Genomic DNA, 4,549 nt, shown 5'->3' on the forward strand with positions numbered 1-4,549 from the left:
TTGATCTTGTTGATCTTCAACGAAGAGTCTATCTGGATTTTTATAAGTGAATATATTTTCGGGTACTATGAGCTAGGAACTATTGAAAAGGCCCCTGAGTGAACTGGTGGTGAGCGTTCTGGTTACCAATGATGCCATAGGTACACCGATGAAGGAATGATTGGAAATTAGAATTCAACCGGATATTTTGGAGGATTATGATCAGCGATACTATGGTTTCATTAAAAGATTGTTTTAAAGACAGCTGAATCAATGAAAAAGGCAATTTCATTAAAAGATTGTTTTAAAGACAACTGAATCTATGAAAAAGGCAATTTCATATTGGGCGTGTAAGTGGTGTGACTATCTTGAAGTTTGCATGAAGCGCTAGCTAGGGGGCCTAGGAACTCTTTTCCCTGTTACCCGGGACAAAACATAACCAAATTCCTAAATGGATCCTATCACTACAGTGGTTGGGCAGTTGGCTATGGGCAGTTGGCTAACCCATGGGACTAGATAGGGCTAGGCTGGACTGATGGATCCCTAAAATGAGACTCAATTCTGTTATGGTACGATAGATGAAGTAAATCCCGGACAGACCTTGTTCTATGGAAAAGAATCAACGGGTGTGCCTCTCGATGAGGAAAAAAGCGTTGATCTCTATGATCCAAGTGCAAGTCTTTTCCTTGATCTGACCATGTGACTTACGGGTTCGGTTGGATCAATTTGGTTAGTGATGACCTTGACTACGTTAGAATAAAAATATCCTGGAGGAATCGCTCGTGCTTTCTGGGCGCGAGGGAAGTTTTTCCGGGTTTGGTTTTTGAAGAACTGAGGGATTAGTCTCTTGTCTGGATATCCGTGGGCGAGACCTTGAGGGAGAGGCTCTGCCCTGCGCAAGAAGTGCTACTTCTGCTGCTAGCACCCCCGAAGTCATTGCACCGAGCGGGCAGGGATCTTTCATCTCGTATTAGAGCAAATTAGCTAAAGTGGATCAACCGAGAAGCAAGAAATGTCAAGAATTTAGGAAGTACCAGAAAAAGATTGTAATTGTGTGATGAAATTCATACACATTGATATTCAGAATAAAAATTCATACATTGGTAATTGGGTCTTCAGATGGAAGTATCTCAATTGTATGGAATCCCTGACTGGCTTGAGGCCTAGATATGATGGTATTTACCTTATAATTCCAAGGACCATGACTACCCGTACATACCGTGGATATAACTGCAGCTCTTACTGACAATATATACGAGTAAGTCTAAGACCTTGAAATTATAAGCAAAAATGCTATCAAGATGATGAATTTGAATGTTGGTTGATATGATTTTAGAATTCTAGTTTAGAATTGATGAGTTGATTTGGATTCTGATTGAAAATGATGATTCTTGAATTTTGGTTGAAAGGCGATAACAAAGCCACAACGAGGATGAATGGGACAAGTCCCAGTGAGGATATTAGTCACTGGAATGACGATTATGATTTCAGCAAATCACTATATGATTAGTGGATTGTGCTGACAAATTGCTACTGTTAACTTTTGACCCGATGGATCCAATTAAGGAATGACAAATTGAAAACCTGAATAACTGAAATTCCCGTGGGAGGAATGTTCAGATGGAATTTTCGATCTGATGGACCCTTATTGTGTTAAGGATATGAATGATATGTTCTGAATGAATTGTTATCTGATAATGAGTTCTATATGAAGGGATGTTTATCTGATAATGAGTTCTATATGAAGGGATGTTTATCCCAGGGTTTTGTTGGGTTGACCAGACCATAAGGAACCCTAGAACCAGTTCGATCTTGAGGGAAAGAGTTGTCCTCCAACTGCGAGATGAAGACATCTCGCGTTTTTTTAAGTGGGATAGGCTGTAGGATTCCTCCCTCCAGATTTTGAGGTGTAAAGGAGTAAGAACCTCCCCTTCTGTTCTTGTAATTATTCCCCTCTCTGAAATAGAAGAAAGATCCTGTTTTGGCCTGGATAGAGAAAATGTCTAGATAGAGGTAGTCCAAAATTGAGATATTTTTGGATATAAAAATCCTCCTAGTGTCTAAAATGGATTCCCCTGAAATAGAAATTCAGAAAGAACTTTCCAATGTGCAATTGAAATTAATTGAAAATGTGTATAAAGGACCTTAGCCTAAGGGTCAAGATTTTCTGAAAATTTTGGATTATGGTCCAATTAAGGTTCCTATAGACTAATAAGATTAATACAAGTGTGGGGAGGAGATAAGTCCAATGAATAAAAGAAAATACCCAAAAATGAGTAAATGTCCACATAAGATGAAGAGTTGGCTGAGTACAAGGTTTATTAGTTAAAAGCTATGAGATATTACTAAAACAATGAGATATTTTGGTATAATGATATATTTTTGACACCTTGGTAAGGAGGGGGGAGACTTCAAGGAGGAGCCTATTTCACACATGTGGTGGAGTTTTTAATTCAATAAAATTGTGATATTTTATCTCTCCTCTCTCTTGGATTAAACCAAATCAAAAGGGAGCCAAACTAGGTCCAAATCTTGTCCAAATTCAGCCAACTTAAAATGAAAAATTCTAGAACCCAGTTGGACTTGGTTAGAGGCCTCCCTCACCTATAAATAGATCCTTAGTCTTTTGTAAAAAAATCTGTGAACTATACCATGCCAGGTATTACATATAAATAATGATATTTTTTATTATCCCTTAAAAATCCTCTACTTTTGGAGAGAGTGGAGCCTCTCTCTCTCTTCAACCATCCTTGGAGCTTTTCTTTCAACACACTAACCAATTGATTGGTTGGGGGCTTCTTCTAAGATAGAGAAGCAAGCAAAAACAAGAGGTAAAGTGTAATTTTATGGTTTTTCTCTACTATTCTCAATGTTTTCACTTCTCAATCCCTCTCAAGCTTGAGAAGTTTCTAAATTAAGTGATTATAATGCAAATCAACCTTTTCTTAAGAGTTGTAATGAATAATTAAGAAATGTTTACATTTATGCTTAAATTAGGATGCTTACATTTATGCTTAAATTAGGATGCTTTTTATGTTTATCTATCTCTCCCCAAAAGAATGGTCATTCCTATGACCAATTCTCTATTCAAATGATGCTTCTCATTAATAAATTCTCAATTCACAAATCAAACTCTAGGCTTGTGAAGCTAGAGTTTAAGAAAAAGTGGTTTTTATACTTTTATGCTTCTAAAAAATCTTATCATTTAAATCCATAAATTGGATTTAAGTTTAGAAGATAGTTATATTATCATAATTTTAATAGCAGTGGAGCTATGGTAAAATTTTTTAAGAAATTGATACATAATTCATTTTTATACTTGCATAACGTGGATAAATTTATCCTATGCATAAAAAAATTTAAATGATAAAAGAGAAATTCTCATGACATTTGGAATTCAATATTTTAAATAGTAAAAGTGGAATTCTTGGCATATTGAATTAATGGATATTTTTATTGAAGAAAAGAGGAATTTTAGATAAATTCATTTGATGATCAAAGAGGAATTCCCATGACATTTAGAATTCAATCAATTAAATGTAAAAAGAGGAATTCCCATGATATTTGAGATCCAAGAAATTAAATGGGAAAAAGAGAAATTTTTAGCATAATTCAAATTATGAGTATTTATCAAAAGTAGAATTTTGAGCATTATTGGAAAATATGGGTAGAATTGATTTTTGTAAATCCCATGAATTCTTTTATTCAAAAGAAGAATATTGAATATAATTTAATTGAGAAATTGAGAAAGAATATGGAAATAGCCGTCGAGAAAAAGAACCTTTATCTAGGCCAAGCAATTGGCAGAAACTTAGAAAAAGTCCCATTATCGGTATCGAAGTAGGAAAAGCTACTAAATGGGAATAAGATGTGAATGGGATGGGATAGGATGTGAATGGATGTGATAAGATGTAAATAAGATGGGATAGGATGTGAATGGATGTGATAAGATGTAAATGGGATGTGAATGGATGTGATAAGATGTGAATGGGATGTGATAGGATGTGGTGTGATGAAAATGAATGTGAATGAGATGTGAAGTAAATGGATGTGGATGTGAATGATGAGATGAGAATGATATGTGAGGTTATGTGAAAGGATGAGATGTAAAGTAAATGTATGTGGATGAGATGTGAAGTAAATGGATGTGGATGTGAATGATGAGATGAGAGGTTATGTGAAAGGATGAGATATAAGGTAAATGTATGTGGATGAGATGTGAAGTAAATGGATGTGGATGTGAATGATGAGATGAGAATGAGATGTGAGGTTATGTGAAAGGATGAGATGTAAAGTAAATGGATGTGGATGTGTATGTGAAAGAATGTGATGTAAATGAATGTGGATGTAACTGATGAGATGAGAATGAGATGTGAGGTTATGGGAAAGGACGTGATGTGATGTAAATGGATGTGGATGTGATGTGATGTAAATGGATGTGGATGTGGATGTGGATGAGATGTGATATGTGGTGTAAAGGGATGAGGATGTAAATGTGATGAGATGTTGATGAAATGTGATGTGATGTGAATATATGTGGATGTGAATGTGAATGAATTGATGGATATGA

The sequence above is a fragment of the Cibotium barometz genome, chromosome 4 (assembly GCF_041138505.1).
Source record: "Cibotium barometz isolate CiBa-2024 chromosome 4, ASM4113850v1, whole genome shotgun sequence".
Classification (NCBI taxonomy): domain Eukaryota; kingdom Viridiplantae; phylum Streptophyta; class Polypodiopsida; order Cyatheales; family Cibotiaceae; genus Cibotium; species Cibotium barometz.